Source organism: Theropithecus gelada, chromosome X (assembly GCF_003255815.1).
Source record: "Theropithecus gelada isolate Dixy chromosome X, Tgel_1.0, whole genome shotgun sequence".
NCBI classification, from domain to species: domain Eukaryota; kingdom Metazoa; phylum Chordata; class Mammalia; order Primates; family Cercopithecidae; genus Theropithecus; species Theropithecus gelada.
Genome location: NC_037689.1, coordinates 122,397,653 through 122,423,105, shown reverse-complemented (window position 1 = coordinate 122,423,105; position 25,453 = coordinate 122,397,653). Strand labels below are relative to the sequence as shown.

The window sequence follows — 25,453 nt, the reverse complement described above, 5'->3', positions numbered from 1 at the left end:
TTATACTTTAAGTTGTAGGGTACATGTGCATAACGTGCAGGTTTGTTACATATGTATACTTGTGCCATGTTGGTCTGCTGCACCCATCAACTCATCATTTACATCAGGTATAACTCCCAATGCAATCCCTCCCCCCTCTCCCCTCCCCATGATAGGCCCCGGTGTGTGATGTTCCCCTTCCTGAGTCCAAGTGATCTCATGGTTCAGTTCCCACCTATGAGTGAGAACATGCGGTGTTTGGTTTTCTGTTCTTGTGATAGTTTGCTAAGAATGATGGTTTCCAGCTGCATCCATGTCCCTACAAAGGACGCAAACTCATCCTTTTTTATGGCTGCATAGTATTCCATGGTGTATATGTGCCACATTTTCTTAATCCAATCTGTCACTGATGGACATCTGGGTTGATTCCAAGTCTTTGCTATTGTGAATAGTGCTGCAATAAACATACGTGTGCATGTGTCTTTATAGCAGCATAATTTATAATCCTTTGGGTATATCCCCAGTAATGGGATGGCTGGGTCATATGGTACATCTAGTTCTAGATCCTTGAGGAATCACCATACTGTTTTCCATAATGGTTGAACTAGTTTACAATCCCACCAACAGTGTAAAAGTGTTCCTATTTCTCCACATCCTCTCCAGCACCTGTTGTTTCCTGACTTTTTAATGATCGCCATTCTAACTGGTGTGAGATGGTATCTCATTGTGGTTTTGATTTGCATTTCTCTGATGGCCAGTGATGATGAGCATTTTTTCATATGTCTGTTGGCTGTATGAATGTCTTCCTTTGAGAAATGTCTGTTCATATCCTTTGCCCACTTTTTGATGGGGTTGTTTGTTTTTTTCTTGTAAATTTGTTTGAGTTCTTTGTAGGTTCTGGATATTAGCCCTTTGTCAGATGAGTAGATTGCAAAAATTTTCTCCCATTCTGTAGGTTGCCTGTTCACTCTGATGGTAGTTTCTTTTGCTGTGCAGAAGCTCTTTAGTTTAATTAGATCCCATTTGTCAATTTTAGCTTTTGTTGCCGTTGCTTTTGGTGTTTTAGACATGAAGTCTTTGCCCATGCCTATGTCCTGAATGGTACTACCTAGGTTTTCCTCTAGGATTTTTATGGTATTAGGTCTAACATTTAAGTCTCTAATCCATCTTGAATTAATTTTCGTATAAGGAGTAAGGAAAGGATCCAGTTTCAGCTTTCTACTTATGGCTAGCCAATTTTCCCAGCACCATTTATTAAATAGGGAATCCTTTCCCCATTTCTTGTTTTTCTCAGGTTTGTCAAAGATCAGATGGCTGTAGATGTGTGGTATTATTTCTGAGGACTCTGTTCTGTTCCATTGGTCTATATCTCTGTTTTGGTACCAGTACCATGCTGTTTTGGTTACTGTAGCCTTGTAGTATAGTTTGAAGTCAGGTAGCGTGATGCCTCCAGCTTTGTTCTTTTGACTTAGGATTGTCTTGGAGATGCGGGCTCTTTTTTGGTTCCATATGAACTTTAAAGCAGTTTTTTCCAATTCTGTGAAGAAACTCATTGGTAGCTTGATGGGGATGGCATTGAATCTATAAATTACCTTGGGCAGTATGGCCATTTTCACGATATTGATTCTTCCTATCCATGAGCATGGTATGTTCTTCCATTTGTTTGTGTCCTCTTTTATTTCACTGAGCAGTGGTTTGTAGTTCTCCTTGAAGAGGTCCTTTACATCCCTTGTAAGTTGGATTCCTAGGTATTTTATTCTCTTTGAAGCAATTGTGAATGGAAGTTCATTCATGATTTGGCTCTGTGTTTGTCTGTTATTGGTGTATAAGAATGCTTGTGATTTTTGCACATTAATTTTGTATCCTGAGACTTTGCTGAAGTTGCTTATCAGCTTAAGGAGATTTTGGGCTGAGACAATGGGGTTTTCTAAATATACAATCATGTCATCTGCAAACAGGGACAATTTGACTTCTTCTTTTCCTAACTGAATACCCCTGATTTCTTTCTCTTGTCTAATTGCCCTAGCCAGAACTTCCAACACTATGTTGAATAGGAGTGGTGAGAGAGGGCATCCCTGTCTTGTGCCAGTTTTCAAAGGGAATTTTTCCAGTTTTTGCCCATTCAGTATGATATTGGCTGTGGGTTTGTCATAAATAGCTCTTATTATTTTGAGGTACGTTCCATCAATACTGAATTTATTGAGCGTTTTTAGCATGAAGGGCTGTTGAATTTTGTCAAAAGCCTTTTCTGCATCTATTGAGATAATCATGTGGTTCTTGTCTTTGGTTCTGTTTATATGCTGGATTATGTTTATTGATTTGCGAATGTTGAACCAGCCTTGCATCCCAGGGATGAAGCCCACTTGATCATGGTGGATAAGCTTTTTGATGTGTTGTTGAATCCGGTTTGCCAGTATTTTATTGAGGATTTTTGCATCAATGTTCATCAGGGATATTGGTCTAAAATTCTCTTTTTCTGTTGTGTCTCTGCCAGGCTTTGGTATCAGGATGATGTTGACCTCATAAAATGAGTTAGGGAGGATTCCCTCTTTTTCTATTGATTGGAATAGTTTCAGAAGGAATGGTACCATTTCCTCCTTATACTTCTGGTAGAATTCAGCTGTGAATCCATCTGGTCCTGGACTTTTTTTGGTTGGTAGGCTATTAATTATTGCCTCAATTTCAGAGCCTGCTATTGGTCTATTCAGGGATTCAACTTCTTCCTGGTTTAGTCTTGGAAGAGTGTAAGTGTCCAGGAAATTATCCATTTCTTCTAGGTTTTCCAGTTTATTTGCGTAGAGGTGTTTATAGTATTCTCTGATGGTAGTTTGTATTTCTGTGGGGTTGGTGGTGATATCCCCTTTATCATTTTTTATTGCGTCTATTTGATTCTTCTCTCTTTTCTTCTTTATTAGTCTTGCTAGTGGTCTGTCAATTTTGTTGATCTTTTCAAAAAACCAACTCCTGGATTCATTGATTTTTTGGAGGGTTTTTTGTGTCTCTATCTCCTTCAGTTCTGCTCTGATCTTAGTTATTTCTTGCCTTCTGCTAGCTTTGGAATGTGTTTGCTCTTGCTTCTCTAGTTCTTTTAATTGCGATGTTAGAGTGTCCATTTTGGATCTTTCCTGCTTTCTCTTGTGGGCATTTAGTGCTATCAATTTCCCTCTACACACTGCTTTAAATGTGTCCCAGAGATTCTGGTATGTTGTATCTTTGTTCTCATTGGTTTCAAAGAACATCTTTATTTCTGCCTTCATTTCGTTATGTACCCAGTAGTCATTCAGGAGCAGGTTGTTCAGTTTCCATGTAGTTGAGCGGTTTTGATTGAGTTTCTTAGTCCTGAGTTCTAGTTTGATTGCACTGTGGTCTGAGAGACAGTTTGTTATAATTTCTGTTCTTGTACATTTGCTAAGGAGTGCTTTACTTCCAATTATATGGTCAATTTTGGAGTAAGTACGATGTGGTGCTGAGAGGAATGTATATTCTGTTGATTTCGGGTGGAGAGTTCTATAGATGTCTATTAGGTCTGCTTGCTGCAGAGATGAGTTCAATTCCTGGATATCCTTGTTAACTTTCTGTCTCGTTGATCTGTCTAATGTTGACAGTGGAGTGTTGAAGTCTCCCATTATTATTGTATGGGAGTCTAAGTCTCTTTGTAAGTCTCTAAGGACTTGCTTTATGAATCTGGGTGCTCCTGTATTGGGTGCATATATATTTAGGAGAGTTAGCTCTTCCTGTTGAATTGATCCCTTTACCATTATGTAATGGCCTTCTTTGTCTCTTTTGATCTTTGATGGTTTAAAGTCTGTTTTATCAGAGACTAGTATTGCAACCCCTGCTTTTTTTTGTTCTCCATTTGCTTGGTAAATCTTCCTCCATCCCTTTATTTTGAGCCTATGTATGTCTCTGTGTGTGAGATGGGTCTCCTGAATACAGCAGACTGATGGGTCTTGACTCTTTATCCAGTTTGCCAGTCTGTGTCTTTTAACTGGAGCATTTAGTCCATTTACATTTAAGGTTAAGATTGTTATGTGTGAACTTGATCCTGCCATTATGATATTAACTGGTTATTTTGCTCGTTAGTTGATGCAGTTTCTTCCTAGCCTCGATGGTCTTTACATTTTGGCATGTTTTTGCAATGGCTGGTACCGGTTGTTCCTTTCCATGTTGAGTGCTTCCTTCAGGGTCTCTTGTAAGGCAGGCCTGGTGGTGACAAAATCTCTAAGCATTTGCTTATCTGTAAAGGATTTTATTTCTCCTTCACTTATGAAACTTAGTTTGGCTGGATATGAAATTCTGGGTTGAAAATTCTTTTCTTTAAGAATGTTGAATATTGGCCCCCACTCTCTTCTGGCTTGGAGAGTTTCTGCCGAGAGATCTGCTGTGAGTCTGATGGGCTTCCCTTTGTGGGTAACCCGACCTTTCTCTCTGGCTGCCCTTAAGATTTTTTCCTTCATTTCAACTTTGGTGAATCTGGCAATTATGTGTCTTGGAGTTGCTCTTCTCGAGGAGTATCTTTGTGGCGTTCTCTGTATTTCCTGGATTTGAATGTTGGCCTGCCCTACTAGGTTGGGGAAGTTCTCCTGGATGATATCCTGAAGAGTGTTTTCCAACTTGGTTCCATTTTCCCCCTCACTTTCAGGCACCCCAATCAGACATAGATTGGGTCTTTTTACATAATCCCATACTTCTTGCAGGCTTTGTTCATTTCTTTTTCTTCTTTTTTCTTTTGGTTTCTCTTCTCGCTTCATTTCATTCATTTGATCCTCAATCGCTGATACTCTTTCTTCCAGTTGATCGAGTCGGTTACTGAAGCTTGTGCATTTGTCACGTATTTCTCGTGTCATGGTTTTCATCTCTTTCATTTCGTTTATGACCTTCTCTGCATTAATTACTCTAGCCGTCAATTCTTCCACTTTTTTTTCAAGATTTTTAGTTTCTTTGTGCTGGGTACATAATTCCTCCTTTAGCTCTGAGAAATTTGATGGACTGAAGCCTTCTTCTCTCATCTCGTCAAAGTCATTCTCCGTCCAGCTTTGATCCGTTGCTGGCGATGAGCTGCGCTCCTTTGCCGGGGGAGATGTGCTCTTATTTTTTGAATTTCCAGCTTTTCTGCCCTGCTTTTTCCCCATCTTTGTGGTTTTATCTGCCTCTGGTCTTTGATGATGGTGATGTACTGATGGGGTTTTGGTGTAGGTGTCCTTCCTGTTTGATAGTTTTCCTTCTACCAGTCAGGACCCTCAGCTGTAGGTCTGTTGGAGATTGCTTGAGGTCCACTCCAGACCCTGTTTGCCTGGGTATCAGCAGCAGAGGCTGCAGAAGATAGAATATTTCTGAACAGCGAGTGTACCTGTCTGATTCTTGCTTTGGAAGCTTCCTCTCAGGGGTGTACTCCACCCTGTGAGGTGTGGGGTGTCAGACTGCCCCTAGTGGGGGATGTCTCCCACTTAGGCTACTCAGGGGTCAGGGACCCACTTGAGCAGGCAGTCTGTCCCTTCTCAGATCTCAACCTCCGTGTTGGGAGATCCACTGCTCTCTTCAAAGCTGTCAGACAGAGTCGTTTGCGTCTGCAGAGGTTTCTGCTGCTTTTTTGTTGTTGTTGTTGTTGTTGTTGTGTAGCTGTGCACTGTCCCCAGAGGTGGAGTCTACAGAGACAGGCAGGTTTCCTTGAGCTGCTGTGAGCTCCACCCAGTTGGAGCTTCCCAGCAGCTTTGTTTACCTACTTAAGCCTCAGCAATGGCGGGCGCCCCTCTCCCAGCCTCGCTGCTGCCTTGCCGGTAGATCACAGACTGCTGTGCTAGCAATGAGGGAGGCTCCGTGGGCGTGGGACCCTCCCGGCCAGGTGTGGGATATGATCTCCTGGTGTGCCTGTTTGCTTAAAGCGCAATATTGGGGTGGGAGTTACCCGATTTTCCAGGTGTTGTGTGTCTCAGTTCCCCTGGCTAGGAAAAGGGATTCCCTTCCCCCTTGCGCTTCCCAGGTGAGGCGATGCCTCGCCCTGCTTCAGCTCTCGCTGGTCGGGCTGCAGCAGCTGACCAGCACCGATCGTCCGGCACTCCCCAGTGAGATGAACCCAGTACCTCAGTTGAAAATGCAGAAATCACCGGTCTTCTGTGTCGCTCGCGCTGGGAGTTGGAGACTGGAGCTGTTCCTATTCGGCCATCTTGCTCCGCCCCCTCAGTTGCATTTTTCAACTCCAGAAATTCAGCTTGACTCTATTGAATTATTCCAATCTCTTTGTTAAATTTATCTGATAGAATTCTGAATTCCTTCTTTTCGTTATCTTGAATTTCTTTGAGTTTCCTCAATACAGCTATTTTGGGTCGTCTGTCTGAAAGGTCACCAATCTCTGTTTCTCCAGGATAGGTCCCTGGTACCTTATTTAGTTCATTTGTTGAGGCCATGTTTTCCTAGATAGTATTGATGCTAATCGATATTCTTCGTTGTCTGGGCATTGAAGAGTTGGGTGTTTATTGTAGTCTTCACTGCCTGGGCTTATTTGTAGCCAACCTTCTTGAGAAGGCTTTCCAGACATTTGAAAAGACTTGTGTGTTCTAATATATGCTTTAGGGGGCATTCCAAGCCCAGTAATACTGTGGTTCTTGCAGACTGGTAGAGGTACCACCTTGATAGTCTTGGACAAGATCTGGGAGAGTTCTCTGGATTATCACACAGAGACTCTTGTTCTGTTCCCTTACTTTCTTCCAAAGAAACAGTCTCTCTCTCTGTTCTGAACCATATAAAGCTGGGAATGGAGTGACACAGGCACCTCTGTGGCCACCACCACTATGACTGTGCTGTTTCAGACCTAATGCCAGCACAACACTGGTTTTACCCAAGGCTGGCTTTAACCATTCCGTGGCTCCTGCCTATGTTTGCTCAAGGCCTGGGGGCTCTACAATCAGCTGGTGTCTAAGCCAGCCAGCCCTGTGTCCTTCCCTTCAGGGCAGCAAGGTCCAGAAGTGTTGTCCAGGAGTCAGGGACTAGAGGTAAAAAAGCCTTTGAAGACTACCTGGCATTCTATTATATTGTAGCTGAGCTGGTACTCAAAACACAAGAGACAGTCCTTCCCACTCTTCTTTCCCCTTTCAAAAGGCAGAGGAACTTCACCTGGTAGTCACCGCCACCCCAGACTACGGGGAGTACTGCCAGACTACTGCTGATGTTCGTTTAAGGCACAAGGTCTTTTAAATCAGCTTTTTGTGAATACTGCCTGCCTTGGGACTCAATCTTTAGAGTAGTGGGCTCCTCTCTGGCCCAGGGCAGGTCCAGAAATGCTGTTCAATAGTCAAATCCTGGAACTGGGGACCCCAAGAGCCCGCTTGGTGTTCTAGTCCCACTTCACCATGCTGGTACATAAGATGCAAGAAAATGTCCCCTTTGCTTTTCCCTCTGCTTTTCTCAAGCAGAAGTTTTTCCCCATTGCCACCACAGCTGATCATGTGCTGCATCTCACCTGAAATCAGCAAGTCTCAGAGGCTCACCCAAGGCTTTTGATGGGTATCATTGATGTTTATTCAGGGCCCAAAGGCTCTTCAATTAGTAGGTAATGAATGCTGACAGGACTGGGTGCTTTCCTTGAAGGCAGCAGGTTCCCTTCTGGCCCAGGGTTTGTCCAGTAATGTCATCTGGGAGCTAGGGCCTGGAACAGGGGCCTCATGACTCTGACCACAGCCCTATCCTGCCTTGACTGTGCTGGTATCCAAGATGCAAGACAAAGGCCTCTTCATTATTTCCTCTCCTCTCCTCAAGCAGAAGGAAGGGGTCTCTTTTGGAGCTGTGATCTGTGCAGCCTGGGGTTAGGGGAGGTTTGCTGCCAACACTCCGTTGGCTGCCCCAGCTGGTGTCTCAAGTATTTTACATGCCCCTCCCAGTCCACTGTCTCTAGGCCTACTTCAGCACTAGGACTCAACTAAGAATTGCAGTCCTTATGGTCTAGATTGCCATTCAAGTTTACTTGGAGGCACAGAATGCTGTAGCCCTCAGTGGTGAGGTTTGCACCCACTCAAGTTTGAACCTCTAAGATCAGTGATTCCCTCCCTGGCTAGGGCTAGTTTAAATGCTCCCTCTGTGGGTGGTTGTCTGCTGAGTTTGGTCCAGTTATCCTTTTTGCTCTAACAGTTTAGCACTGAGTTCAATGTCTCATAATTGCTGTGTTCTCCCTCTCCCAGCGCCCAGAGATACTCTCTACACCACGCAGCTGTTGCCAAGAGCAATGCGGGGAGGGGGGTTTTGGTAATTCAGGACCGTTTTTTCTATCTCTTCAGTGCCTCTTTCAAAAATATGAAGTTAAAACCAGGTATTATGAGTGCTCGTCTGATTTTTGGTTCTTATGAAGGTGTATTTTTCTACGTAGATAGCTGTTAACTTGGTGCCTTTTGGTGGGGACAATGGGTGGAGCTTTCTATTCTGCTTCCTCTACATCCTCCCTCTATTTCTTGCACTATTGATTTTTAAAGGCTTTGTTTATATCTGTAAGCCAGTTTGGTTTCTGAAAGACTTAATCAGCTCAATAAAGTCAGTAGTTTTTAAACTCTTAAGTTAATAGTTGAATCAGTCAAACCTATTTTCTGGTTTCCTGGATTTGTTTCATTTCAGTTTATGATGACTATACTGGCACTTATGGTAATATATTCAAGTTAATTTGTGCATGGAGAAATAGTTGCAATTGATATGCCAAATCAATGCATGTAGACACAACCATATTCAATCACAATTAGTCAAATGAGTGTTGTAGAAGAACTTTATACTCAGCATAGTTCATTTTAAGACAAGGAAATAGCAAATACCAATTGATTGAATGTCCATAAATAAATAAATAAGCACATGCATGTATTGTTTTGAGTGATTTATGAAAATAAGCAAGTCGATCAAAATTGTCAAATAGGCCGATTCATATAAGACATTGCCTAAATTAATATGTCGTCTGACTAAATTGCCTAGTAATTCCAGTAAAAACTATTGAACTTTTAGTTTATGAAGATATAATCATATTTTATCCAATAATTCATCAATTGATTTTTTAGAAAGCATTCCAATTAGAATTGATCAATCCCATCAAAGTTTTTAATAACTATGGATCTATAGAATAGTCACACCTAAAGTAACACTAGAATAAGGAAGAATAAGGTGTTAAAGTGAGATTTTATTAATCCTGAATCATGTCGGAGTTTGAGGAAATATCTGTAGAGGTTGAAAATAGTGGCAAATGAAAGTTCAGCACTTCAACCTGGAAAGAATCATAAACCCATAAACTCATGACATTTTTACCAGTCCTCCCATACTTATTTGCAGTCAAAACAATGCCACAGCTGGCATTTAGGTACCCCAGAAAGCAAAAACAAAACATAACAGAACAAAAAAAAACAACCAAAAAATAGATAAGGAAGGTAAACAGACAATACTAGCTACATGGACTAAGTACTTGATAGATATTTTTACTTGCCCTCAATACATAAATTATTTTAACCTTTAGTTCTTTTGTTTTATTTCTGGATGTTATAGGATACTGTTTGTTCATTTATAAAACTTGCATAGGGAGAAGTAAAGATTTGGGAAGTAATTTTATCTTGTGCCTCAGTGTAGTTTTGTCCGTAAGCTCTGTCATTTGTATATCAAACTAATACTGTCATTTTTATCAGCTTCAGCCACAGGAAGGTTTATCAAGATGTTTCTGTTTTACTTCTTGTTTCTAAGCAGCTGCCTAGAACTAGAGTCATGAGTCTGCTAAATTGGGCTGGCATTCAGAACTTTTTTTTTTTTTAATCACGTTCTCCCAAGAACCATAATTTTATAAAAAGAAATTAGCCCAAGGTAAATCTCAGGAGAAAAGTGGTTTTCTCTAATAACTTGCCTCCAACAAAGCGGTTGGTCTTTACCCATAAGAACTAGAAATAGTATATTTTTTGTACCTTATACCTTGGGCCTGGGAGACTTAAAATAAAGAAATATCTTGCTTTCCAACAAGTTGAGTTTCAGTTGTTTCAGATTAAATTAGTCTAAATAAAATAGGAAGAAGGACCCTAGCAAATCAATACTGCATTGGTAGTAAACTGGAAAATACTGACAAATTATCCTTTTAGGCCTTAGAGAAGTTTAATCTAAACATCGTTTTCTCCTGACAGCATGAGAGAGAAGAGAGTAATTTATTACACCATCCTGATGTGGATGAGAAAAGACTGCTGCGTGTTCTTCACTGTTCTGGCTCTTTCCTTCTTTATGCAAGTTCAATTTTTGTTTTGCTCCAGAAAAGCATTCTCCAATAATGTGGTTACAGGTCTGCGTGTTCTTCACTGTTCTGGCTCTTTCCTTCTTTATGCTAGTTCAATTTTTGTTTTGCTCCAGAAAAGCATTCTCCAATAATGTGGTTACAGGTCTTGTAAGTTTAATGCTGTAGCACTACTCTCTTAACATGGTACATTTGAGAACTTGCCAGCTGGTATAAGAATGTGGATTGTTAAGTGCTCTGTTGAGATTCAGGTGTCTCTCATTACATACATGGGATATGTTCCTAAAGTCCTGTATGCAAATAATTTTATAGCTTTACCTAATGTGTGAGGTCACTATGTAGATGAGTCTTTTAGAAAATCTTGTCATGTTATAATGTGAATAATTACCCTGCCCCTAAGTTTCATGATTTTCATAACTCAAGATTTTTGCTTGTTGGGTTTATTTAAGGTGGACTCTCTCACTCATTCAATTAAAGCTTACTTCATTTATGAGAAAGGGGGAATTTGTGTTTACTGAAGGAAAAATATTTAGCATTATTTCTTTCCTGATTTCCTGTGGTTTTTGTTTCATCAAACAACTCTTATTCCATGTGACAGGTATGTAATACAAATATGTGAAATATGTCTCACAAATATTAGGCCAGCAATTTGTTCATCTTTTTCTGTTAAATAAATTGGTCATGTTAAATGTCACATTTTCCAACGTGGATATGATAAAAAAAAACACTTTTAATTAACCCAAGAGGGATATGGACATAAGAAAACCAAACACTTGCTCCAGGCAGGATCCTTTCTCAAGGAACTGCATTATGAATATGACTTAAATTACTGGTGATATGTATCCCATGTATTTTGCAAAACCTAAAATGTTATTATATTGTCATTACACTTTAACAGTTATCATCAGGGTAATAAAGAAATGAACCTCAAACTGTTTTTTTTGTTTGTTTTTTTTTTGTTTGTTTGTTTGTTTTTTTGAGACAGTCTCACCCTGTCACCTAGGCTGGAGTGCAGTGGTACTATCTTGGCTCATTGCAACTTCTGCCGTCCAGGTTCAATTGATTCTCCTACCTCAGCCTGCTCTCCTCCTGAGCAGCTGGGATTACAGGCGCCTGACACCATGCCCAGCTAATTTTTGTAGTTTTTAGTAGAGATGGGGTTTGACCATCTTGGCCAGGCTGGTCTTGAACTCCTGACCTCATGATCCATCCGCCTCGGCTTCCCAAAGTGCTGGGATTACAGGTTTGAGCCACCGCTCCGGCCAACCTCAAACATTTTTAACACATTTTGAGAATAGTGTACATATTAAATAGCAATAAATGTTTTCCTACATATGGTTCCCCATATCAAATCCAAACCTTAATATGTTTAATTGCTCATCTAGACTCCAAAAATATTTAAATTACCAGGTACCTCTAGCCAAAAGATGAAAACATTAAATTGGAAATGGTTAACATATTTACAAAAAGAGGAATTTTTCTAAGAAATTTGGTTAAACTTAGTTCTGCTGACTCAGAAGAGGAAGGAATTTCTTCTGGAAAACATTTTCTGAAAGAGCAAAATTTATCATAAATATATGATTGGGACTATTAAATATAAATGTTGCAATCCTAATCATCTATAGACCAAGCCATCATGACAAGATTTCCCTGTACAAATGAGCAGCATGTTTTATATACCAGTGTGTTAAAAAAAAAGAAAAGAAAAGAATCATTTGATGCCTCAAAAATAATTAACTGAAATATTTGAATTTGCTTTGCATCAGATATTGTATGAAATAGCATTGCCATTTTGTGAGACCTTTTAGGTTATTAAACATTTTAAAATTCCTTCTGGGAACAAGGTACTTTTATAGGAGAGAGACAGGGGGAGGATGTGGGGAATGTAAGGATTACAGATGTGCTCACAGCTTAGCAGCTTGCTTACTTGGACTTAATGATGCTGATAAAAGTAATTCTGATGACATTATTAGCCTATCTCTGTATAACTCAGCCAATTGACCAGAATAAGATCAATATTTTTCCCCAATTGTCAAGACAGCCAATCACCCTGGGTTTGATTGGATCACTACATGGTCAATCCAATTCATTAGTTAAGATTACTGAAATAAACCACACTGAGAGAAACAAAATGCCAGTTAGGTAGTGGGCAAGTGCCAAGTGGTGGAAGAGTTCTGTAAGAGCAAGCTCATCAAATGATTTCTTCAAGTCATTATTCATGTCCAGAATTGATTCAATGAGTAAAGTCATTTGAAGGGTCTGGAAGATAAAAAGTCAAAAAAAATGCTTTCTAAAATTTAAAGTGAAAACATTTGTTAGCATTTATTAGAATTTGTTTCAAAACTATAATTTTTTTATTGTACAAACATTTGTCAAAGGACTAAGAATCCAGAAATAAATAATTAGACATTTTCCTTGACCTTGAGAAGTTCATAATCAGTGGGCAGAGTAAGGGAGTAGACATATAAATAGATAATTATAGTGCAATGTAGTAAGCCTTGTAATAGATGTATGTAAAATGCATGCATTAGAAGCACAAAGAAAATAAGCTGGAGAAATCTAGGAGGATTTCACAGAGTGTGATATTTGAATTTTATCTTGAAGTATGGAGATGAATATTTTGTCTTTTTCTTTATTTTCTTCTATATTTGTGCGTGTATATACACACATACACATGCATTAATATGTATATCAGTTACTACCCTTTCATTTGTGAGTGACTAGGGAAAGGTGAATATTTGATTGCTTCTGGTTTGGGGTTTTTTTAACAGCTTTATTGAGATAGAGTTCACACATCATACAATTCACTCATTTAAAGTGTAAAATTAAATTGTTTTATTATATTCACAAAGTGGTACAACTATCACCACAATCAATTTTAGAACATCTTCATCACCTCACAAAAAACCTTTACACTCAGCTATCATCTTCCTACTCCCTTATTCCCCAACTGTAAGTAGCACTAATCTACATTTTGTCTCTACAGATTTTCCTATTCCAGAGATGTCATACAAATTAAATCATATATTTGTCAATTTGTGTCTGACTTTTATCGCTATGCACGTTTTCAAAATTTGTCTGTGTCATAACATATATCGGTTAAATTCCTTTTAATTGCCAGATAATGGCTCATTGTGTGGAGATACCACATTTGTTTATTTATTCACCAGTTGATGGACATTTGGATTGTTTCCACTTTTGCCCTTCTGATTTCACAGAGAGTTTTCTATTTATTCTCTTTTAATTTTCTAATGTTCCTTCTTGTCAATTTTTTAATCATCTTGGATGAAAATTATTTTTCCCAGTTGATAATTATCTGTTCTACTGATAATATGATAAATGTGGTTTTCTCTCAGATGAAAATAATCTGTGGTCCTCAGAAAAATTTTTCTCTACTGTCTGTGAGATGTAGAGGCAGCTCATAAGACAGTGACTTCCAACCTTTTATGGCCAGGGCTCATAACAAGAAATACATTTTTCATCACAACCCAGTACATACATAATTTGTGTGTATGTATTAAACAAAAGTTTCATGAAACAGTGTTTATGCTTACTGTATGCAGTGCACTGTGATAGCCTATCCTATTCTAGTGCATCCTAACTTTTTCTGTTCTATTCTACCCTATCCTAATCTACCCTATCATATTGTTTATTGTTTCAAATGTACATTACATGACCCATACATTGATTTCACAACCCACTACCACGTCACTATCTGAAATTTTGTAAACTTCAGATTTCAAATCTGAAGTTCTGTTATAGGAGAGAGACCAGAACACATTCTGTGTCCAGAAACATTCATCTCATCTTTCTGAGGCAATGGCTAAAGAATGGTATTTTATTGATTGATACCCATCAAATGTTGGGAAATAATAAAAAGCCCCTATGTTGACACCTCCATTCTTAACATATTGACCTTTAGAAGCAAAAGAATAATTATGGTATAGTTCATTACCTTTGGAACAGTAAGAGTAACTGTGCTATGAATAGTATTCCCTTCTTTTGGGAATTAACTTTCCTGTTATGACTCATAACATTTCTTTTGTAGTAGGAATGTAAAATGTACCACTTAAATATAAGGCATTATAAGGAATTTAGGGCATCTTAATATAATGTTTAAGTTTTTCGATCTAATATTTTCATCTAATAGTTTAAGGTATTTTAATCTAATGTATATAACTTAAGTGCAAGGCGTTTTAAGGCATCTTTTAAAATACAGAGGGTACTGTAATGGACCTTTCCCTCTGTATTTTAAAGGATGCCTTAAGGTGACAAGATTTCTCTGGAGTGACAAGTCCCAAGGAAGTATAAGCAAAATATTCCCAAGGAGAGTGATAGAATAACCTGAAAGACAGTTCAGATTCATTTCTCATATGACTTGCTTCTCTAAATTTGGCTTTAAACAGCTTATATTCTAGAAGGAAGGAAAATTGGCAGTAGGAATTGAAATGCCAGTGAATAAAATGTGTCTGTAGGACACAAAATGATAATATTACATATGATGGTGACCTATTAAAAAAAAAACCTGAAACTCCCACCACCTTACCTAACACTCCTTCATAGTTCCTAAATAGAAGGGTACTCTTACTCTCTTCCTATGGTGACTTCATTGCTGACTTTCTTCCTTTTTCTCTTCCCACACTTCTCCACAAACACATACAAGTTGGGAAAACTCCTCCAAAGTATTTTCCTACCTTCTATACACAAATCTTCCTTTCTTCTTTTCTTTATTTTTCTACTTCCACAGTCTTCCTGTCTCTTTTGTACTTGTGGCTATCATTTCCAGAAGAATCCAAAATGTACAATTGACAGGAAACACCCAACTGAATTATAGAGACGGGCAGAAACTTCAACTTTGCTTCTTTCCTCTTTACCTGTTACCCTGCACTTTCAGAGAACTTAATTGTAGATTGAAAAATGAAGATCAAGCAATAACCACATACAATGAAGGGTTCAAGGAACCCTAAAAAGGAAGAAAGTGAAAGTAGTAGAACCTTTCTTGTTACACATCTCTATTTTACTTATTCAAACACTATTCTTTTTTAAGTCTATGTTTCCAGCCTGGTTAATCATAAAAGCTCAATCAAGCACTTCATTTTAGTCGTTTTTGTGTGGGATTATTATTGCCGTGGGTGGAGAATTTCACACAAAGTAGTGCATTTAAGTCATGCCCAATAATAGTTCAGAAAATTGGTTTTGTATATATGCTTTGTAAATAGCAGATAATTCCCAAATCAGGTAAGAAAAGAGAAAAGACAGAAAAGTCATAAATAAAAGTGTAGAATATGTTTCTATAGTGAAGTCTTATCCTGATCTCAATTAAGAATTATGACTTGTGAAAGTAAATACATAAAAGCTTAGATCCCTGTTGTCAAATGCAAAATATATGAAAGTATGACAGACCTATGAAACGCCAAATACACTTGCACTTATTCATGGGCACTAATAACTTTAATTAAGCCAGAACATCTCAAAATAACAATAATGAAAATTACATAGGTAATGAGACTATAAACTGGACTTGAATAAATGATTTTGTTTTCTTTAGAGAATATTGGCTAACATTCAGTCTCCAAGTACAAAATATTCATTACGTGTCCATTTGCGAAAAAGATAATTTTTAATCCAATTCAATTTTATATTTTTCTATTATCCTACCAGGCAGAGTTTAATGCAGTACAGTTGAACTCATGCTATGTTTATTGAGTAAGTTTTTCCTACTTGGTAAGTGCGTTTTTCTATTTTGAAAATCTTTACTTAAACTTAAATGTTTCCCACTATTTTTCCAAACAACAGTTTAGGCTGTGTGTTTACCTGAAGTTATGTCTTAAGATTTTGAAATTTCTTTCCCAGATAGTATTTATGAAACATATTTTCTGTTGTCCTGTTGCAGTAAACTTCTTATATTTGGCATTTTAATGTTTCTTGAGCCAAAAGAATGATGCTATATGTGCTAGACTTATACTCATCCTTGTTTTTGGTTTGGACTGATAAATTTACTTTTCTGTTAGGAAAAATATCTATCTGAAATAATCTGCCTCCATTTTCTTTTTTTAAAAATTTCAGTAGTTTTGGGGGAACACGTGGTGTTTGGTTACATGGATAAGTTCTTCAGTGGTGACTTCTGAGATTTTGGTGCACCTGTCCCCTGAGCGGTTTACCCTGTACCCAATGTCTTTTATCCCTCACCCACCTCCTACACTTTCCCCTGAGTCCCCAAAGTCCATTATATCATTCTTACGCCTTTCAATCCTCATAGCTTAGCTCCCACCTGTAAGTGAGAACATACTATGTTTGGTTTTCCATTCCTGAGTTACTTCACTTAGAATAATGGTCTCCTACTCCATCCAAGTTGTTGCAAATGCCATTATTTCTTTCCATTTTATCTGCCTCTATTTTCTGACAGGCAGTTCATCTGAAACCCTAACTTCATACTTTCTTGACCTCTCCTCTGGCCACTAACTGTTGCCTTCACTCCATTTCCACAATTCATTTCCTCTTCTCCCCCTCCTTCACTCTCACTGAATCACTTCTGGTCTCATCAAGGCCCTCATACCTCCCTAGCTACCTATCTATTTCGTAAACCTTTTCAGGCTCTCTCTCTTACTAACCCTGTTTCAGCCGTTAACTCATTGACACTCTTGTATTGCACCATCTTGCCAATTCTCAACCATTAATCAGCTTTCCTTGATGTTTTCTTTCATTTTTTTCTTCTTCTTTCTCTCATTATACTGCTTCTGCCAAAGAAAACCACATACCTGATTGACTGGTGCCACTGCAAATTCATAATACCCAACTTCAGTCAAGCCCTTAAAACTGCCCACCTGTCCCGATTTTGGTTCTTAAGTCAGCTCCCATTCTAGTTCCCATTTCTTACTGTGCTAATGATATTCTCTCTGAAGTACTTATTCCACCCACACCTTCACAGACAGCAGAAAATGTTGCTTTCTACCTCATAGAAAAATAAGGCCATCAATCATGAAGTCCTCTCCATTCCCTGCCACCCTACATTAAATATACCTCTATTTATACTTAGTCTTACCACACGTTTCACAGTCAGAAATGTCCTTTCCCCTTTTCATTGTCAACTCTCCTTCTGTGTTTTTGATCCCATACACCCCCCACCTCCTCTGGAGCTTACACTTTCAATGCCTTCTTATTTGCATTATTAATCTCTCTATTCCCACATAAATACTTCCTCGTTTATCATTTAGTCCTCAGTCTTCATGGGTTGCTACTTATTTTATTCAGGCCTTTTGCCCAAATATGACCTACTCTGTGAGGTCTTCCATGATCACATTGTTTAAAATCACAGCTTCGGATACTATACCCACACAATTACTTCCTGTTTCTCTTTTCTTGCTTTAACTTTGTCTTTGGCCCTTGTGATTATCTAACATGCCTTGACTTATTTTTCTCATTAATTATCTGCCTTCTCCAATAGAATATAAACTCCATAGGGCAAGGATTTTGCCTGAATTCTTACCAACTAAAACAAAGTTTGACACATAGTAGGCACAAAATGAGTATTTATTGAATGAATTAAATGTAATTTGACTTCTATTTCCACTAGGCTATTACAGCCCTAAAGATCATTGTTGAGATTATGGCTAAATCCACTCCTCATTTTAGGTCTCATCCTACTTTTAGTAGAAGTTAGTGTAATTGTACAATTGTTCCCTTAAGAAAAATGATTTATCTGGGCTATCCAGTCTTTTTAGACTCCTTCACTGATGTTTCCTTTTCATTCCACCCTTGAAAGGTATCAGTGTTCACCAGGTATCTGTCCTTGAACCTTTTCTTCCTTGTACTCTTTTTATGAGAAGTATAATCCATATCCATGTTTTTTAAACACTGCCAGTGGCTTCCCAGTCTAGATCTCTAGTCCCTACTTTTTTCCAGAACTGTTTCTAACTGCATATTGGATATATACTAGATGGCTTGTATGTTTTTCAAACTCAACATAACCAACAATAATTCAGTACCCTCTCTTCTTCCCAAATGCCTTGTTTTAATTAATGGCATCAACATCTACTCAGTCTCTCAAGATATACACATTTTTTATTTATTCTAGGCTCCTTCTTCTCCCCTGCCTCCAATTCTGTTCCAAGTTCTAATAACTCTACTTTCTAATTCCATTTCTAACATATTCCTTTTTCTCCATCTTCTTCACCTCTGCCTTATCTCCAGCTCTCATAATTTTTCACGTGATATAATAATAGTTACCTGATTTTTTTCTACCTTCAGGCCTGCCCAAATCCAATCAAGCTTTTATACTGTCACCATAAATACCTTAGCCAATGCAAATCTTCCCATACTTGTCCCCTCTTGAAACGCAATGACTGTCCTTTGTACTCTCAGATAAACTTTTTACTCCATAAAGCCTAGCTTCAACCTACCTTTCCAACATCTTAAAACTCTACAGGTAACTTTATTCATTTTTCTCCAACTACACCACACACTTTCTCAACTCCAGACCTACAGCTTCTTTTACCCAGAATGTCAGTTTTCTTCCGTTATATCTGACAAACTTCTAAGCACTATTCAATAGCCAGTTCAGATAGCAGCTCCTCTGTAGATCTCTAAATTTCACAAAGTAAGTCACCTTGGTTTTTCACCTTAGAGCATTCTATATCATATATCTCTATGAAAAAAAAAACATATTTACATTGTGTTTTAAAAACTTTGTTTGCATGTTTATCTTTTCACTGAACTGTGAGCCCCCAGCCCTCAAGTAATTAAGATAGTCTAGCTAAGGAGATAGCACACGTACTTAAAACAGTAAATAGTGCAAGGTATGATATGATGATCATATGATAGAAATGGACCAAGAATGGAGAAATTCAAGCAATCAAGATTACTTCATGGGGTTGGATCATCAGGGAAGGCTGCACAGAGGAAGCAGCTCTCAAGGTTAAATGGTTTTTGGGTAAGTCAAGAGGCAAGGATCCAGTATTTCACTTGAGGATTATGCTCTGAGCCAATATGAAAAGATAGCTAAAGTAGAATAGTGAGATGGACATTGGGACAGGGAGATTTGAGCTTGATTGTGGATTTCCTAAATATCATGAACTTGCTATTGTGTTGTGTATTTATATGCATATGCACATACATGCCCCTTAGATACTTTTCTACCCATTCTTATCCTAAAATTACTAAGTCTAAACTGAAGTTTTCTAATTCCTCGAGAATAATCTGATTTATACTCTTGTATTGTCCTATATCATTCAAAGGACTTCTCCTGGAGTCCTGTAAATAAGGACTGAGATAAGGGATGTAAATGCATGGGGCAGTGCCCGACATACAGAAAGTGATTTATAAAAGTCAAGATTTTCCTCTTGACCTCAGTCTCTGATCTCAGGTGCCAAATTAGATATTGTACTGATTCAGACAGGAAAACAGAAAAGAAGAGAGAAAGTCATAGGTAGGATAAAACTTGGATCACAGAGGTCATTTTGTTGATGTGGCAACAATTTTTGGCTGATTAGGTGAAGAGGCAATAAAAACAGCAGTGCATATGATTCTGCAGTTTGAAGAGAAAATTGCAGCAAATTGTAGCTATGGCGTTGGAAGTTCTTCTTGCTCTCTGGTTGTCTCTTTACTCAGAAGGTTAAGTTAATTAAACTTGGCTCTCATAGTGCTCGAATGCCAATTCTAAATGCCTGTGGTTAGAAAAATCACACCCTATAAAATCAGTCAAAATGCACATTCTAGAAGTCATCACAATTGATAGTGATATTTCCTAACGTCCAGTCATCCTAGTATTCTTGTTTTTTTTCTATAGTATTTTTTCTAATTATTATCTGCTGAAATTAGTGGTTTGCCCTTTGCTTTCTGGCATGGCACATTGTACAAATGCTTTGTGGTAGGACTTTAATTTGTTCATCATGACACTGTTTCTGCCTTTGCCCGTGGGAAAAATAAAATCGAGTCATTCCTCCTCTGGCCTTCTTCAGCTACATATCCTGTCAGTATGATGTTTATCTCAACCTGCCTATTGATGATTACATTGATAGTGCCATATCCTAGTATGCAACTCTGTGCTCCTGGCTTTTTTTTTTTTTTTTGTAGAGTTTACTTCCTTAAAAGAAAGCCTGTATGAACTTAAAAAGTCACCAATCTTCTGTTATTAAGGAACAGAACTACCTCTAACATGGGCTTCCAGCCACTACCGTATTCAGGTATAAATCAAAAAGGAAATTATGTGAATAGCAGAATATAGAAAGCTGTGTGATAATGAGCCACATTGTAGTGAGGCTCTAGCAGAGTAACTCTGAACTGGGTTTTTATTTTAAGTCACTGAAAATGAGGGCTGGAAAATGTAACAGATTTGGGAGAAGAGAGGTAGAATTAGGTCTACTATATTTTTGAAGTATTTTGTGAAAGGGAAGTAGGATTTCAAATATTGGATTGTTTCTTTTTCATTCTTTTTTATCCCATTAAACACAGGCTTTGGATATAAATCCTGGTATAGCTGACTACTAGCCTTGCCACCTTGGGCAAATTTTGTAACCTCTTAAAGCCACAATATCCTAATCTGTGGCCATTTCACAGGAGTAGTGTGAGGATAAGTAGTGTGAGTAAGAACTATAAATGTATAGGATGATGGCTAACAATAGAAAGTGATTTATAAAGTTCAGGTGTCTACATTTGGTAGTAGTTTAGTATCAGCAAGTAGTAAACAAAATAGCTGATTGAGTGCTTTCTCTTGTCTTCCACTGGTTAGTATGACATCAGACAGAATATTAGAACAAGGTACTTGTGTTAGTCTTTCACTGCTGAGTAACAAATTATCACAAATTTAAGGACTTAAAACAACAATTTACTATCTCACAATTGCTATGAGTCAGGAGTCTGGATGCATCTACTGGGTCCCCTGCTCAGGGTCTCACTGGACTGAAATCATGATGCTCTTCTTGGCAGAATTCAGTTCATTTGATTGTAGGACTGAAGTTTCTATTTTCCTGTTGGCTGTCAGCCAGGGGTTACTCTCCACTACTAGAGACTGTTATTCAGTTTTTGTCATATGGCCCTTTCCGTAGGCCTACTCACAGCGTGGCAGCTTTGTCTAAGCTAGCAGCAGAGAGAAAGAGAGACAGAAAAAGAAAGAAAGAGGCAGAATTTTACTACATACTAGCAAAATAAGTCCTATATGTATATGGTAATATAATTGTGAGAGTGATATCCCACCACCTTTGCTGTCTTCTATTGATTATAATCAAGTCACAGATTGTACTCAAACTAAAAGGGAGGGGATTATAAATGGCATACATATGGGGGCCATCTTAGGGTCTTTGTGCCACAATACTCAAAGAAATAATAGACAATTCACTAGCCTAAGTCTTAAGAGAAATAATGGGTAGTATCCCTTGATAATAGTTTAACATGCCTAATTTAACCTGCAAATACTTCATATTTCTTTTTCCTGAATCTATGACTCTTGAAACTAATATTTTGGAGATTATTGAAGGATAATTTTACTTTAAAAATATTAATTATATAAGTAACACATGATTATATGCTTTTTGTAAAACAAGAAAAATTAAACCATACAACAATATAAAATGAAAAAGTAATTTATTCTCCACCTCCCCCTTGTCTTTACACCTTCCCCTATCCAGAAGCGCTCAAGGATAATAGTTTGATACTTATTCTTCTGTAATATTTTTAAAATGTAAATGAGATCACGTTATATGTGTGTTCTGTAACTTGCTTTATTCTTTTTTAAACAATGCTTCTTGAATATCTATGTCAGTATAGATAGATCTGCCTCTGTTGCTTGATTTTTTTTACTATGTTTGAGCAATTAGGAGATTTCCCATTTTTTACTTTTATGAGCAACACTACAATGAATTCTATGTATGTATATATTTATGTACCTGTGGGAATTATCCTGCAGTAATAGATTCCCTAGAAATGGAATTGATGGGTCAAAGGGTATATACATTTAATTTTTGATAGGAAAACAATGGAAGCTATCTGCTATTTAAATACTGGTAAAATGTCCTCCAAAAAGACCAGATACGTTTACGATCCTAGCAACGGTGTTTATTTGAGAGTCTCATTTTTGTCCACATTAAGGTCTTTTCCCAAATCAGCAATGTGTTACTCTTAGGAACCTGATAGGAGGTGCAATAGAGGTCATTGAAGATGGGGATGAGTAGGAGTGAAAGAGCCCTGGAAACTATTGAGAGGGGCAGTATTCATTTGGCTGGCCACAGAAAATTTAGGTACACTAACAATTTTTTAAAAATACTTCCAGGGCTGCATGATATCAAGAGATGTATAAATTAGAGTAGTCATTCAAATTTAGCCCACATTATGCACACATACCTGCATGTATGGGGAGGGAGGAAGAAAGAGAGAACGAGAATAGCTCTTTTAGAGAGTGAACATTTTAGAAGCATAAAAAAAAAATAGCAGGGAATGTTGATAATGCATGTTATTAACTCAACAGCTCTAAGAGTCCTTCTTCAAAGCCATTTCCAAAGCACCTGTGATTACATGATTAGAGACCCCTTAAAACAAGTAAAATAGGTCTGTAAACTAGGTTATCTATCAGAGTACTAAAAAGCCCGCTGATAGCTATCATAAAATGAGTCACAATTCATACCCCCACCAAAGAAATACAATTGTCTTGATAATATATAATAATGCCAAAGGATATTTTGTAGAATGCCACTGATGGAGCTGCATGGAGATTTTTCAATTTGCTGATTACAAAGCCTACTCAGAATCTTAAGGCTCAAGCCTAACCATTGTGATTTATGGAGACTTGCATTTCTTGTCCAGTCTTCTGAAAGTAATTACAAATGCTGCAGAAAAACTCAGTTTTATCCAATTTCTGACAGCTATATTCTGACTACTCCCATTTATTTGTTCTCTTTTGAATGAGAATACATGAGAGGAAGACAACAAGCAAATAAACCTTACTCCATGCTTTCTGTTTTGCGCACACACACACATTCAATTAATTATGTCTACAATTTGTGGATCGATCATGTAAAGTGGTAATCTTGGCTTAGACCAATTGGTTTAATCACCCTGAATTACATGTCCAATACAGAAGTTATGAACACACTACACTGCCAACGCTGAAAGTTGCTGATTGTAGAACATCAGTAGTGTTTTGAAAGATTTGAAGGTATTTTGTACACAAACAATTTTTAAAGGGAATGATTAAACAAGATTTATATTCTTTCTTAAGTTTAGAAGTAAATTATTATTTCAAATATGTTCTAATTTTCCAAAATATGTTATAGTGAAGCCCGAGTTTTATACTAGACTCGAAAGCAAAACAGCCCATATATTCAGGAAGTGCTGCTTACCATAGACCACTCTTGGTGACTGAGAGTACATACTAGCATATTTAAAGGCTCTGAGAAGTCCTTTAATAAAGAAACCTATACAGATGTGTTCAACACAAAGTTGTCCAAATTTATTTGTTTTGAGAACTCTTTTCTCTTAAAACACTCACTGACATTTCCACACATAAAGAAATGTAAATTTAAGAACTATCGTTCCTAGCATTAGCATTACTTAGCTGTAAAATACTTATTTTAATGTTTACCATGCTAATGTTACATCGTTCCTTTTAATTAATTTGATGAAAATTTTAATTCCTCTTAAAAATACAAATGTATCTCAAAAATATTGCAAGAATACACTTGGCTGGCAAACTGATGGCAGCTTTATTTATAAAACTTATCATTAGAAGCTTATTAAGATTGTGGAATTAGTCATGCAGTGGGGAAAAAGATAATTCTGGATAACCAGATCTCTTTTTTCAAAAGATTATTTGATTCATGTTTAATAAAAAAATGCAGCCCTCAGAAGATGGCATTTGATAAACCCTCATCTTTGAATTAATTTATTTTTCCTGTTATCATTGTTAATTTTGCTTGTGAAAGATAATCTAAGGACATCTCAGGAATTAGATAAAGAAGGACTGCTGGGTCACCTTCATCCAGGTGATGAACTGATAACTGTGATTGAAAATTGTAGTCAACTTAAAACAAACAAAATAAAAAAGGAAATTACTGTCAAATGGAAGTGTAGTTTTGGAAGCTGAACCCTTATAAATTGTATTGATGGGGAACCTGCACCTGAGCCACGGTGAATCACTTCACTTGGATTATATTTAATGGCAATTGGAAATATCCTTGTTCCTTATCCTTTTATTGTATGGCAGTTTTTTTGCAGTTCAGCTCAGAAAGTCAAGTTTATTGGGAAATAAATTTTCAATGTTTCATATGTTGTCTTTAAAGAAACTGGTCACCACCTGCTGCTTGACACCCACCAATGTCGTTTTTCTTCCCAATCAAACAAAAGCAGGTCAGCAATTTCCTAGCAGGACAAAAGTACTAAAGGTTACTTTTTTCCCTGCATTGTATCATGGGCAAGGCTTATACCTAGCATGATGTGGGGCATATCTCTTCCTAACCTCCTTCCAACTACCCCAGTCCCCCTAAGAAGAAGTATTTGTACTATTGCCACGAAGCCTGAAATTCCATACTACCCTCCCCTCTGGATCTGAATACATTAAATATATTCTCTATGAAGGCTACAATTTGGCCAGGTGCATATTCATGCAAAGGTTTTATTACTTCTAAGCCTTTGTATAACCTGTTCCTGGTGCCTGAAACATTGTACTCTCCTCTCTTCTCCCTGACCCCCACTCTATCCACTCACCCATAACTCTCCCAACCTGCCAGACTTTTCTCTAGGATATCTACCCCACGTGCTTCCATACATGCCCCATCACACCCTGCAATATCCCTACCTTATCTTAAAAAGTGGGAGGGAGGTAAGTCCTGGTGTATTTTCCTTGCTTTGCTCGAAGGTCCTATATTTATTTTGTAATCCTTAATCACTCAGGGCATTCAAAGCAATGTAAGTCTCTCTAGGTTACTTGTGTTAGAGAAAGAAAAACCAAGGGACTTATCTGATGCTCTGAATACAGGACCTTAATGCAGCTTTTTGTTTGCAGAAAATAATGTTACTATACATTACATATTACAGAGTTTCTGCAAATTTACACAAACTAAAAGCCCAAAGAGTCCCCTTACATGCTACATGATCTTGTTACTCAAAGGATGGTCCACAGACTAGCAGCATCTGTATCATCTGAAACCTTGTTAGAAATACAAAATCTAGGGCCCACTGAAGACTTACTGAATCAAAGTCTGGATTTTAACAAGAGTCCCAGATGATTTGTGTGCACATTAAAATTTGAGAAACAGTGGT

General features: G+C 37.7%; 1 protein-coding gene across 3 annotated transcripts in view; it reads left to right on the top strand.

Annotated features, from left to right (window-relative positions):
• Positions 1 to 25,453, top strand: part of TENM1 (teneurin transmembrane protein 1) — a 605,674-nt gene that overhangs the window by 102,235 nt on the left and 477,986 nt on the right. The window lies entirely within an intron of this gene.